Here is a 15,534-nt window from a genome sequence, read left to right as displayed (position 1 = left end):
CAGTAAGCAAATGTGTATTTACAGAAACTTCACGTGAACTGGAAAAGATGAACAATGGCACGGATGTGGCAAGGAGTATTTATTTTTAAAGTATACATCTTAATTATTTCAAAACAGTTGATCTACATTCTATACCTAGAATAATTAAATCTGTCATTTTAGAAGGGGAAAACCACAAAACAGGCTGCACATTTGTAAAGACATACAGTCTTTTCAAATGCTGAAGGCACAGAGCCAATGTGTGTAATTTTTATTGTCTCTCACTCATTCATATATTGATCTCCAGTATAAAAGGTCATTCTCTACCTTGATGGTTTTGCCTGTCTGTTGCACTTAAGTGACCAATGGGATTGCAGAACCTTGGCATGCCATTCCATAAAAGATCAAGCCACCTGTTAATATCTTATTCTTCCTCTGCCTTCTGTTCCCCAAACAGTAGACCTCTTTTTGAGTTTCCTTTGGAAATTTCTACCTCGAAAGAATTGGGGTAAAATTTTCAAAAGCACTTAAGTGACTTCAGAGCCTGTCTCATTTTCAAAAGTGACTTAGACACGTAGGACCAGTTTTTTAAAGGTATTGCCTTTCAATGAGACTTAAGCTCTTAAATGTCTAAGTCACTTTTCAAACTGTGACTAAGTCACTTAGGTGCTTTTGAAAATGTTACCCCATGGTACCTACGTATTTGCACCTTGTGTCCCAGGCCGTATTTGCTCATCAGCAAGTCCCATTACTTTGTTGACAGTGAATCATGGAAATCTCTGATTTAAGTTTTGGCCCACAGTTGAGGGGAACATTCCACCAATGATAAATTAATAAGTCTCCATTAAACTCGTTGCTATCTCAACCAGATCTTTAAGAATCTAACTGAGGAGAACAACTCTGCAAAGGAAGCACCAAACCTCCACTCTAAGAAGTTATTCCTGTACCGGACCTTGCTGTATTTAACCTTCTTCATTCCATAAACCAAGGAGAAAGATGGTTATCATGCATACAGAGCCAGAGGGTCAGTGGCCAGGGAAATGAAACAAGGCCTACTAGGCTTTACAGTCCCAGACCCAAAACAAGAACAGTATGGGATGTCTAAAGCCTGTAAAGTTTCAGCATGAACGCCTGTTCCTTTTGAAGCCAGTGGCAAAACTTCCTTTGACTTCAATGACGATAAGATTTCACCCTCAATAGCTGGAGCCTAATAGGCTGATACTAACCTCTTCACAATCATGCACCCTCCCAAGTGTCAGTCAACTGGGGGCTCTGAGGCGAGTTCAGATGACAAAAATGGATAAATAAACTTGGTTGAGTTTCAAGCCTGCATTAATGTCTGTCTAACATTTGCAACCAACTTTGCATTGGACTGCTACTCAGTGGCCAGGAAATGTAGGGAAAACAGGAAAAGAATTTGACCCCCCCATGGGCCTTTTTCTTTCTTATGTTTGGGTGAAGTGCATGAGGCATTAACAGCAAGGAAAATTCTGTAGCTGTTGGATGACATATAGGACCAGTGAAGTTACATGAGCTTAGCTTTTTAAAAATAATTAATGTGATGGTAAAGGAAACCTATGGGAGAGTGGTTGGCTCACATTTGTCAGTGACCTTGTGTGGGCATGACTGGAATCTAATATTTGTACTGTGCACAACTGGAACTGAACATTTGCCGGTATACTTAGGAACAAATCTGGATATTAGTGTCTAGTGCAATAGCATAACGTATAGGGTGCATGAGACAGATCCACACTTGGTGTAAACCAGTATAGCTCCATTTAAATCAATGGAGGTACGCCAGCTTACACCAGATGAGGAACTGGCCGTATGGATTGTATTTCATACATAGTTTTGTCCCTAAAAAGGATCTCCAGGATTTATAGTTTATATTTTGCTTTAATAGTCTTTGAAATTTCCACTATATTTCAACTGTCCCTTTCAAGCTTTCATTAGCAGTGCTTCTGTATTCATACATTCTTTTCATATGAGACTTTGAGTGCAATGTGGAGTTGTAAATGTAGATTGAAGAAGCTGGCATTCAAAAACCTAGTTGGTGAGCCATTGGATCAGAGTCAATAAATCACAGGATGAAGTTCAGGCAGTATTGAAATAATAATAATAATATATTTTCTATAGGGGGAGTATGTATATTACGGTAGAGTAACTGCCATAGTTAAGGTTTCGTGGTGCTTTCCATTCTAACCCCTGTTTCAACTGCTCACAACTTTCTGAAACATTCATCTTTTGGGCTTTAATATCTTCCAGGCTTCATCTCTGATTAAACATGAATTTTATTGTGGATGTGTACTAAACATGGGTCTACATTTTTGAGACCAAGGAAAATGGAAAGGGAATAAAAACCATTAACTATACATTAATTCTCACAACATTTTTAACAGTTCTAGCACCATGTCAGCTGGGAACAGAGAGTTGACAGTGGCCATGGAGAAGTGCCTTTGGATTAAAATTGGTTTTGACTTTTGGTTTGCCAGAGGCTACACTGCAGATGCTTCCCCTGGGAGCAACCAAATGAGAAGGGGCAGGGAGCAGGCAGAGCCATGGTTCTGATCCCCCCGTTGTGCTGTTCAGTGAAGCTGGCTAGCCACATAAGAGGAGTATGCAGAATCCCATAAAAGGGTGTAACAAATTACTGTTCCGCCTTTTCCCCAGACAACAGGGGATCCCGAGAAAGATCTGGAGATACTAGTAGTGCTCCCTCAGGGGCGGATGTTGGTAGGCAAGCTTAGAAAGTTTATAGGAGAGCAATTTGCCTCCTGTGGAGTTTCTGAGGTCCAGAGAGACAAGCTAGGAGTGGCCGCTTTCTTCCTTCACTGGTTGAGCAATAAGGCCGATATTTTGACGGAGAATGTTTTCACTGTCAGTTTTCCATAGAATGTTTCTGCTGAACTGATCAGCAGTGAAACAGTTAACAATGTTACCTGTATAGCTGTCATCCTTAGGTTTCAGAGTTAAAAACCTCAATGAGATAAATGCGATAATTCACACCTCTTAGGGCTATTATTTTCTAGCTGGCCACACACTCCAAAGACAATACTTAATTGATTTAAAGTTGATATGCCGTTTCAAAATTGAGCTATCTTTTCACAACCACTAAGACTACCCAAGAAGTTGGGGAGAGGGTTAATTGAAATCTTACATCTTGGAGCATCCATTTGATGGAAAAATAAAATTCTGAGAAGAGTCATTTTTAAACACTTATAACTTCCACACTAAACTGTATGTTCATTTGAAATGTCTCAGAAAATGCATTGTGTATGCAAAGAGCAAATGCCAGAAGTCTGGGGAGGATGGACTATATTACTGAAACATAAGAAAGGTGTAATCCTTGCTGGAAGTGCTAATCTCAATTTAACCATCACGATGGAGCCAGTAGGGCTGCTACATCATAAACGTATCTAGGTTTCATTTACTCTGCTTCTAAAATTCAATTTACTATAAAATCCTCACAAACTCTATAGTTAATTACCTGAAAAGATCAGTCTTCCCTGATACCCCTGCTGGCTGGAAGACCAAGGGGGAAAACCCTCTTGGATGAACTAGTATCTGCATATGCTTCCCCCTTGCATATTTGTTTTGATGATCCGTTCTAACCAAGTTTATGGTTCAGCTTCTATGTTGGCTGGTGGTGGGCACCCAGGAGCCAGTTATAGCTCCCAGATTCTCTACCCAGTTCTGCACCAGCTCGTGCCTCATCATTGTTTAGAGCAGACTGGGCTCCCCGAGCAACTGTATTCCTACTGGTGATTGAACTACAACCAAGACTCCTCCCCATCTCTTTCCATCCTCCATACAGCCCTTATGCAAGGGCTGGGATGCCAAATGCTGTGTGAGGAGGCTCTGCACCACCCAAGCTCTCCCCCATGCTAGGTGAATCATTAGCAGAGGAGTTACTGCTATTCTCATTCCCTTTGCAAAGCAGAGCAAATGCGTGGAGAAAAGAATGTGACTTGCATGTTTTACTGACATCCACAGTGTTTATCTGAACATCAACATTCCAGCAAACTAGTGGGATGTTGGTGATGGAAACAACTACCATAGACACACTTTATGTGTGTTTTCGTAAGAATTCACAGCACCCTCTAGTTTGCTGTATCTCTCAGACATGCATGATTCAGGGCCCATTCTGGAGATCTTGAACACTCTTAATTCCTAATGATTTCAATGGGAGTTGAGGATGCTCACAACCTTGCAGGACTAGGCCTTTGAAGCAGCAGATCTCTGTTTCCAATGAGCTTCAAAGCTTTCCTAATCACAAAAGCCCTCCAATCCTGTTCCATTTAAAGTCAATGGGAATTTTGCTATTGACTTCAATAAACGTAGGATCAAGCCCTTTTTTCCAAGTGCATTGCTAATAATCTTTCAAAACACACAACACTTTCCTCACAGCAATGTTTTTGCAAGCTAATATTTCCACAATGCCGTCCACAAGATATCATAGAGCTGTCTCTCATGAGTATACCCTGCGCCTAATGTGTATTGTATGTGAGGAAACAACCTGGTGAGTCCGTTTAATATATATAACCAGTAATTAACATCAGCAGAAGTCTCTATTATGTGCCCATGTATACGTTCATACCCTCACATACTGAACACAGTTGAAGTGTTTCCACAGTAGATGTTTCCACCACCAGACTGATATTTCACCAGCCCCGGTCTAAACTGCAAGTATAAACCATAGATGGGCCTGAACCAAAATCTAAGCTTTTAACATCATTAAAAAAACTTTGGGGACAGTTAAGATACAGATGCAAATTTCACAATTTGCACTATTAAATACACTTTTTTGTTACTTGAATGTGCCCTAGCCAAATATTCCATGGACTCCCCCCGCCCCAAATTCATAGTGATCTATCAAAAAAAAAACCCTTTAATTTTAAGTAAGGTGACAGTTTATTATAAATATTTTTCCATACTTCTATATGTATTCTTTTCTTTCCACATCTTTCACTTGATACAGAGCAAAGATTTGTTGAAGAATTTCAGAGCTGTCATGGGACAGTGGATCAGGTTCGGTGCCTCCTTGTATCATAATGCAATTTAAAATGATTCACTGAGTGCTAACTGCATGCCTCTCCAAAAGATATTCAATTACTTTTTGTCATGAGCTGAAAGCTTGGGGAGGAGTGTAAGAAATGTGGGTGTGTATATTTGCATTTCACAGGAGAGGGTCTTTTGAATACCAACTGGTATCTATTTCGGTTATCACATTAATTCTATTCAGAGTGGTAGCTGTGTTAGTCTGTATCAGCAAAAAGAACGAGGAGTACTTGTGGCACCTTAGAGACTAACAAATTTATTTGGGCATAAGCTTTTGTGGGCTAAACCCCACTTCATTGGATGCATGCAGTATAAAATACAGTAGGAAGATATATATACACAAAGAACATGAAAAAATGGGTGTTGTCAGACCAACTCTAATGAGACTGATCAATTAAGGTTGGCTATTATCAGCAGGAGAAAAAAAACTTTTATAGTGGTAATCAGGATGGCCCATTTCAAACAGTTGATGGGTAGGTGTGAGTAACAGTAGGGGAAAAATTAGCATGGGGAAACAGTTTTTACTTTCTGTAATGAGCCATCCACTCCCAGTCTTTATTCAAGCCTAATTTAATGGTGTCCAGTTTGCAAATTAATTCCAGTTCTGCAGTTTCTCGTTGGCGTTTGTTTTTGAAGATTTTTGTTGGAGAATTGCAACTTTTAGGTCTGTAATTGAGTGACCAGGGAGGTTGAAGTGTTTTCTGACTGGTTTTTGAATGTTATAATTCTTGACATCTGATTTGTGTCCATTTATTCTTTTGTATAGAGACTGTCCGGTTTGGCCAATGTACATGGCAGAGGGGCATTGCTGGCACATGATGGCATATATCACATTGGTAGATGTGCAGGTGAATGAGCCTCTAGTGGTGTGGCTGATGTGATTAGGTCCTATGATGGTGTCTCTTCAATAGATACGTGGACAGAATTGGCAATGGGCTTTGTTGCAAGGATAGGTTCCTGGGTTAGTGTTTTTGTTGTGTAGTGTGTGGTTGCTGGTGAGTATTTGCTTTAGGTTAGGGGGCTGTCTGTAAGTGAGGATTGGCCTGTCTCCCAAGGTCTGTGAGAGTGAGGGATCATCCTTCAGGATAGGTTGTAGATCCTTGATGATGCACTGGAGAGGTTTTAGTTGCGGGATGAAGGTGACAGCTAGTGGCATTCTGTTATTTCTTTGTTGGGCCAGTCCTGGAGTAGATGACTTCTGGGTATTCTTCTGGCTCTGTCAATCTGTTTCTTCACTTCAGCAGGTGGGTATTGTGGTTTTAAGAATGCTTGATAGCGATCTTGTAGGTGTTTGTCTCTGTCTGAGGGATTGGAGCAAATGTGGTTGTAGCTTAGAGCTTGGCTGTAGACAATGCTAATACAGTGCAAATAAGCGATGGTCACATAAACACCACCCTATATTGGAAACCTACTGACCTCTATACTTACCTACATGCCTCCAGCTTTCATCCAGACCACATCACACGACCCATTGTCTACAGCCAAGCTCTAAGATACAACCGCATTTGCTCCAATCCCCAAAAGAATAGTATGGCTATTGATTTAGATTCACCAGATTGATTGTATCCCTAATGTGAATGAAATATTTGAAGGCTATCAGAGTAGTTTACATAAATGATTATTTTCATTGTTTGTTCAGAAACTAAAGAAGTTTTGACTTTAAAAAAAAAACACACAAAACAAATTGGGCCAAATGTTGCTGGGCTTGAAATCAATAGGTGTTTGGTCTAAGAGCCTGATCCTGCAAGATGATGAATGTGGAGGGGAGATTCTGAGTACTTTGCAGAAGGCACCCCTGCAGGCCAGATTTTCAACACCTAGGTGCCTAACTCTCAGTGCTTTCAATACTAGGCACTGTTGAAAATCCCACTAGGTGTCTGTCTGCATCTTTAGGTGTCTAAATACCTTTGAAAATCTGTCCCTCAATGAGTCACGGGATCAGACTTTTTAGGAAGGACTGGGTAAATGTTTTGGCCCCCTGGCACTGGTTTTCAGCTTCCCATGTAATTCCACAAATCTTTTACTGTTGATAGGAAAAGTTTGGGGTCAAAGCTCAACAGTATTTTTCCTACTTTACTGCTTGATTTGGAATAGCATCAGTCTTCCAAAACACTTTGCAGAATTAAAAGCTTTGTGTGACTGCAATATAAAAACATGATTCAAAATGTTTTGGCTAAAAAAGGAAGCCTTCTGCTTTCTGTACAGCTGAGGCCAAACAATTTCAACTCTTGGCTTTTTAATTATTGTCAAAACCACAGTATACTGCATTTCTCAGCAAATAAATATTGCCGCATTAGTATATGCACAGTAGTTCTGTTTGTCATATCTGTAATTGGGCACTCTGAATGTGTGAGCAATTAGACCTCAGAACGTCATACTGAAGCTCATGCCATAGGTGACTGGGAAGCTAAGTGTCCTAGATTTGCAGAAATATTTGATGTGACTTGGTTTCATGAGCGGTTAAACATGCATGCTAAAAAAAATCCACTATTGTGTGTGTGTACTGTGGATGGGATTTTATTTATTTGTTTTACTATTTATTCATTTGTATTACAATGGTGCTAAAAGACCCCGACTGGGCTCAAAGTCCCATTGTGCTAGGCGGTGTATAAACATAATAAGAGCCAGTCCCTGCCACAGAAATTACAATATAAATAGACAAGACAAAGGTTGGGAGGGGAAACCAGCACCACCAAGAGGTAAAGTGACTTGTCAAGGGAACATAGCAGATCAATGGCAGAGGTTGGAATAAAACTTGGCTGCTGATCCACAGTCCAGTGACCTATCCGTTGGACCACATTGCCTCTCCAGTTAACCAAGATAAATTCTGAATGTGGAATCTCAGTGCTGTGAGAGGCCACAGTAAATGAATTTTACACATGGGATGAACACAGAAGCTCAGTGGGAGGTGAGGTAAAGTAGTGACTCCACACACATGCATACTATGTCTGCAGAGTTTGCTGAACCCAGACCATGTCCTGCCCTCTTTCCATAACCCTAGGGAGCATGTCTCACTGCATTCATTGGCCTTTAAAGGTCCTCCTAGGCAGCAAAAGCATAGTGGTTTGGTACTTTATCAGTCTTCTGCAGCCACCAGGATTCCTCATGCAATTAGGAGAAGTCCTGCATTTTCTTGTGCTGCACATAGCTATTTCCTGTATGTGCAGAGAGGTTACTTTACACAGTAGCTTTCTTTTATAAAAGCTAAGGAAGGAGACTATAATGACTATGTTTTATTTAAAAGTTCAGGTTCAGATCTCAGCTTGTGCAAACTAGTGTAGCTGCATTTTTAGCAGATCTATATCAATTGGCAACATCAGAGGATCTGGCACATAGGTCAGTTTGGTTATCGCTGCCTCATAATTTTTATCCTCAAACTGTGTCCAGAGAAATGATCCCTATTACAAACCTGGGCATTCCACAGTAAATATTTGTTGGCTTCCAGGAGACCTTGGTGATGTGAAAATGTTCCAACTAGATTGCTGTTTGAATTCTTTATTATTTTTTAAGTGAAGGTAGTAAGCAAATGCAGCTGCACCAAAACACAGCAGCATTTTAGGGTCTTGCAAGAAGACTCCTGATCTTCCTTATGTGTGTGTGGGGGGAGGTGGGTGTGAAAGGACACCCTCCCACTGGCCTGGAAGAGGCTAACAAGCTCTTCTGGGCCTGTCCTGTGCTAAGGAGACACACCTGAATGGCTTGTTAAGCCTGAAAGAGGAGGGGCTTAAAAGGAGGCAGTTTACCATGGGAAGAGAGTGGTGACCAGGCAGAAGGCTACTCTATGCAAAGGTTGCTAGTAATAGAGGCAGACTAGTTGAGGAGGAGACAACCAAGCTCCATCATTGCTTCTGGAGCTGTCCTGGCTGATAGCCAGGCAACATGCCCCAGGAAGAAGGATAGGAGATGGGACCCTATGAAGGGGCACCAAACTGACTGAGTCTGCAAAGCTCTATCCAGGGGCTGGCTGAGAGGCTGACCCCTGTTCCAGTCACATGCTCCTCTCCTGCAAGGGTAAGGGTGGAAGAGGAACCATTTCCCTTCCAGGGTGTTTCCCCCTCCCCGAGAACTCTCCCAAGTGTAGCCACTGGGGAAGTAGAGAGGGTAAATGGTGGACAGTAGGACCTGGGGAGAGGAATCTAGGGAGTCCTGCCCCCTCCTATAGTAGGGTGGTGGGTGGGGGAGGTGTTTGGTTGTTGTGGTTTTTTTTTTTTATTGGTAGGGAAGTACTATTATTTAACAGATGGGGGAACTCAAGTACAAATAAACTAAGATTCAGATCCTCTGAGGCATTTAAGCACATGACTCCCATTGATTTCAAACATGTGAGGATCTGGGCCTAAGTCCATAGTAGAGAAGGACTTGAAACCAGGTCTCCTAAATCCTAGGCTAGGGCCCCAATCACTGGACCATGCCATCCTCCTTCTCATACTGAGGAGGTGACACATTATTTATTCCCTTGCACCTGGCTTAAACATGCTAGTGCTTCATGTCCTTTGCTCCAAAAACAAAGCTGAAGTCAAGCTTGAGACTGACCCTCCTTTCAGATGATGTCATGGTATCTTCTCACATTGAGGACATTAGTAATGGGCAATTCGATTATTAGAAATATAGATAGTTGTGATGACCAGATAAATTGCTTGCTGAATGCAAAGCTTGCAGATCTCTGAGACATCTAGACAGGCTTATGTACAGTGCCAGGGAGGAGCATGTGGTCATGGTACATGTAGATAACAGTGACATAGGGAAAGATAGGCGAGATGTCCTGGAGGCCAAATTTAGGCTAGCAAATTAAAGTCTAGGACCTCAATAGTAGAATTCTCTGAAACATGTCCAGTTCCACACACAGCACCAGAAAGACAGGCACAAGTGTAGGGTACCAATACAGTACGTGGATGAGACCATGGTGTAGGAAGAAGGGGTTTTTAAGAATAGGGGAACGCTTTGAGAAAGGAGGATCCTATACAAGATGGGCTCCACCTAAACCAAAATGGAACCAGACTGCTGGCATATAAAATTAAAAAGGTTATAGAGGATTTTTTTTTAAACTAAGAGCTGGGGTAAAAAGCTAGCAGGTGTTGAGGAGCACATGATTTGGCTGGAAACATCCCTTAGGATGACTTTATTAAAGAGGGAGCTCTGTATCATAGTAACAAGGATAGGGAAGAAGTTGGAGAAGTTACAGGTAGGAGGTAGTGAGGAACAGTCAAATGTAAGAGTCCCATTGAAATATAGCTCATGAAGACAAGCAACTGAATATTGACGAAATGTACGAGTGCTTGTATACAAATACCAGAATTCCAAAGATGGGTGAACTAGAGTGGTTGTTGTCAAATGAGGATATTGCTATAATAGGCATCATTGAAACTTGGTGGAATGAAAGTAACCATTGGGATGTGGTAATGCCAGGGTAAAAATTATACAGGAATGACAGAAGGTTGCACTGGTGGGTGAATGGTATTATATGTGAAAGAAAGCATAGAATCAAATACAGTCAAAATCCTAAATGAATCAAACTCTACCACAGGAAAGGTAGGGCCCTAGCCTGCTAATTGACTGTTTTCTGTGTGACATAGTGAGGCAGAGTGGCCTCCCTCTGAGCCTGACTGGGAGGGATGACCACAAAATCACTACAGGATTAAAAAAAGACTCAGATAAATTCAGGGAGAATACTTCGACCAATGGCTGTTAGTCCAGATGGTCAGGGACACAACCCCATGCTCTGGTTGCCCCTAAACCTACAAATGCCAGAAATTAGAGCTGGATGACGGGATGAGTCACTTGCAATTGCCCTGGTTTTGTTCATTCCTTCTCAAAGTACGTGGCACTGTCCACTGTCAGGATATTGTGTTAGATGGACCATTGCTCTGACTCAGTATGACTGTTCTTAAGTTGGAAACCGAACTTTTCATCATTTCTCTTCCAGTCCTGCACTGGGAACTATCTATGTATATACAAATATAGCCCACTCCCTTGTTTAATGTTGTATGCATTACATAAGCAAGAAGTGACAGGTTGAAACAGAACAAGATTAATCTAGCTGGGGATGCTTGTAGTGGCATTACTTGGAGGGAGGGCAGTTGTTAATAAATAGCTATATTTTATTGATATATAAAATGACTGTGATTCTTGTTCTAGAGTTTATTTTACTTTGTGGTGGGGCTGGAAAGACCTCCTAGGCCATACAGCACTCGGAACCACAAACATGCTACAAAAGAAAAGTATGTACTGTACGACAGTGTGTATCTGAGACTATAGTTAGTCTGCCACTAATGTAGCCATTAAGTTTTCATGTTAGATTTTTTGTGCTGTCATGACAGCACTTTTCTTTTCTGATGTATCAAGCCACTACTCCAGTACATGTTTGTTGACATCTCATTTGTTTAAGGAAGGCAAGTGATTACAAGTTACCAAGGAAACTAATAAGCAGTATGCAAGAAGTGGGCTCCAAAATTCTACTTGGTAGATAACAACAATGACTTGCTTTAATTTCAATTAAATTACATCTACTTCTCATGTTGATAACAAACAAACCGTGTGCCATTATAGAAGAGAATTCACATAACTATATTCATTTAGCAAATGGAAATTAACATTGTTTTGTGCATTATACAGCTGGAAAATGTATACAGACACTTTGTTGAAAGACTTGTATATTATAATTTTACATGAAAAGGTATATATATAATGTGAATTTGTGGGAAACCTTCTGTTCCATACTGTAAGGTTCTAGGACTGTGTACCAAAGCATCTGCAGAAGTTTTAAAACTGAGACACAATTGGTTTTCTGACCCTGAATGGTGTACACCAGCATTATACAAAAGTTACAATATATAGTTGTTTGAAACGTGGCTTTCCAGTCTACTTAAATCCCACATTTTGAAATTTGCTTTCATTCTAATTTAGAATAAAAACAAAACAAAACAAAATGACACCCCCCCTCCCCTCCGGAACAATTTTTTGAAAGGGGGTGAGGGGTAATTGGGTCAACTGAAACCTTTTGTTCCAATAAAATCAAAATATTTTGTTGCAAAATAAAGTCAAAATTGGATTATAAATTATATAACACATTTTGAAATGACAAATCAAAATATTCTGCTCCAATCAGATCAAAACAGAATATTTCAACTTTATCAGTTTCTTTGTTTCCACTCTTTTCCAAATGAATGTATCAGAATCAACATAAACTTTCTGAAAGTTTCAATTTTGACAAAATGGCATTTTCTGATGGGAAAATGTTCAGTTGGAAAATTTTCGACCAGCTCTACTACAATACTTTTCATCAAATTTAAAACTTTTTAGTTTTGGTTTCTCTTTTTGTCATTTTTCATATTCTAACCCTAAGCTATAGTCCTCAAGTGCATTGAGGCACATTAAAAGAGGCAAATCTTTGATAAGAGAATAATTTTCCTGGGTTGTTTTTTGTGTGTGTGCAGAGTGAGATGGTGTACTGCTTGGTGTGAATGTGTGTGCAAGGGAAGCAGACAGCATACAAGCCACTTAAGAGGATGCAGTAGAATGAGCACTGTACTGTCGTGCTCCTCCTTAATGGCATGGAGGAGGAAGTTGGGGGTAGAGCAGGCCAGTGGGATGACGGGCTGGAAGATCCTGACTAAAAGGATCCATTGGCCAACAGCTATAACTATAGCCTATGGGCTGTGGAGGAATGGCACAAGTACTCCATGGCCTTATAATCATCAAGTTGATTATGGGTTGTTGTTTTTTTTAAGGGAGGAGAACCTCAGTGGGCTCTACCCACTGTTCTTCCCCAATCTGCTTGCTCTCCCAAGCCTTCGCAATACCCTTCCAGACCTGGAATGTGGTATCTTGCTAATTAGTGTCGCAGCTTCTATCTCATCCTCTGTTTCTAAGTTCCCACTCTCAGTAAAACCACCAGGGTATCAACAAACCAACTGGAGAACAGAACAAAGGCGGCAGACGCCTACACACGGCTTAAAACTAAACAGCAGTAGGCATAATGTACTTTGAGATGATGCTCATCTCTGTCCCTGTGGAGACAGATGTGAATAAGCACACGCCCACAGTGCACTAATGGGGGGGGGGGGGGGGGGAGAGAAGGCCAGGAATACTAAATACAATAATGTTGGCATTGCTAATGTTTGTTTGTTGGCTTGGGATTTCATTTCTTATTTGTTACAGCAATGAGTACCATGGCAACACTGTAAATAACACAGTCCAGTTTGGTACAAAACATGCAAGTATGTGGTACAGCTTGAACCAAACCATCTCACATTGCTTCCACACACACACCCCATCATGCACCCAACTAATGTCCCACTAACAGGCATGATATTGCAGCCCTTATTCATCAGTGGGTCAACAAGTGTGAGTAAAATATTATGGCTCCTGTGATACAGGAGGTCAGAGGAGCTGTTCTAATTGTCATTCTGCCCTTAAGATCTATGAAACAATAAAATAGTTTTGGTCCATTTTTTCATTTTTGAAAAACTTTGTCTCAATTTAAAAAAAATCCTTAAATTGCATTTTTTTTCTGTTTGTTTTTTTCCAACCAGCTCTAGAATCAAGTCCAACAAATGCCTACGGCAAAATCAGAGCTATGACCTATGTCACAATAAGAATCAAATAGATGGAATGTATAATATTCATAAAATATTCCAGCTCTGATGTCCCTCATAATAACATATTATTTATTGTCAGGAAAAAATTAAACAAAATATTTTGTTTTGGGTGCGTTTCCCACAAATCAGGATATTCTCATTAGTTGAACCAAAATGTTTCAATTTGAATCAGTTCACCATTCTGTAATTTTTGCTGTGTTGCCTCATGGGAGTTGTAGTTTGGTTGCCTCATGACCTTATTCTCTCCAATGTGCTAGGATCCCAGGCCAAACTACTTTTTCGCATGATTACAAGTACAACATGGAAGATGCAGTCCAGCTGGGTCCAAGACCATCGGGGAGACAGAGGGAAGAAGCGTAGAGTCCTGCACAGATACAAAATTTATATCTGCGGATATAAATCTGTATCTGAGGATTTGTGGGGCTCTACCAGGAACCACAGTGCTGAAAGCATAAGCAGGCTGGTGGGCCGCTGCTCCACCAGCCAGCGCCCTGTGCTGGCAGCTCCTCCAGCGTGGCTGTACCAACCCAGCCTCGCACACTGCACTACCACAACCAGGGATAGCTGCTGGCGAGCCTGGTGCCTGCCCCAGTGGGCAGGGCTGGGGATGGTACAGTTATGCCAGAGAAGCTGCCAGAGCGGGGCACTGGCTCTTGGGAGTGGCAGCCCGCCAGGCTGCTTCTACTTTCACGGCTGTGGTTCCTGGTAGAGCCCCACAGATCCTCAGATACAGATTTATATCCGCAGATATAAATTTTGTATCTGCGCAGGACTCTAAAGAAACATTTTGATTCAGGAACTTCAAAACTTTTCATTCCATATTTTAACTTTTCATCCTGATTTGGGAAAAACAAATATTGAAATAGAATTGCCCATAGCACAGAAATTCCCAGTTTTGCTCTACTCTAGCAGTGAATGTGTTAGGGGGTTGCAGGAAGAGAAAGGATAGTCTCATCGTTAAGGCAGTTGAGTGCTACCCTAACTAGGGAATTGGATTCTACCTCTGTATTTGCCACTGAGTTCCTGTGTGGCACTGTGCGAGTCACATAATAAAATCAAAATTTTCTCAGTTAGCCTCTGTGTGTTCCTCATTTCTGGGTGCTCAGTGTGAGATACCTGGGGCTAGGTTTTCAGAAGTGCTGAGCACTCACAACTGCAACTGAAGTCAATGAAATCTGTGCTTTGAACATATAATGTGCTATAAAATACTAAATACTCTGGAACACCAGGTCCTAGAAGTCTCATGTTGGGCACCCACAATTAGTGGATGCTTTTGACAATTCTGGACTTAATCTCTCTGTGCCTCACATCCCCATCTGTAAAAGGGGATAATATCACCCCTCACTCCCAGGGCCGTTGTGAAGATTAATTTGTTTGAGAAACACTCAGATACTAGGTTGAGAGCACGATAGAAATGTACAGGAGGAAATTAATAATATTCTGTTCAGTGCAGGGTTTTAATGGTGTGTGGTAAACAAGTCCTGTGGCCACACATTGACTGTGGAGGATAAAAAGAAATACTGAATAACTACCCCCTTCACAGAATGAGTCAGATCTGATGAGTCTTTTATAACATTTTATAAAATTGTGAACCTTCTTTTGAAATAGGAGAGTTCCCTAGGCATTTCTTCTAAAAAACTTTGCCAGATTTTATAATCAAATCTGGCCTCTTTGCACAACTCAGGAGATGCAAAATGGCTGAAAATTGGCTGCAACAGGGAACTGGACAAATCCCCTATTAGAGGGGAACTTATTGCAGTCATATTATATCTACTCAATTACATGGGATTTTCCTTTAGCATCAAAAAACCCCGACTACCTTGGCTATATTTGCAATTGAAATATATGCAAAGAAGTGTTTTATCAAATTTAAAAATACTGTTTGAGGATTACAACTACC

The sequence above is a fragment of the Chrysemys picta genome, chromosome 2 (assembly GCF_011386835.1).
Source record: "Chrysemys picta bellii isolate R12L10 chromosome 2, ASM1138683v2, whole genome shotgun sequence".
NCBI lineage: Eukaryota > Metazoa > Chordata > Testudines > Emydidae > Chrysemys > Chrysemys picta.
This window is presented reverse-complemented; position numbering follows the sequence as displayed.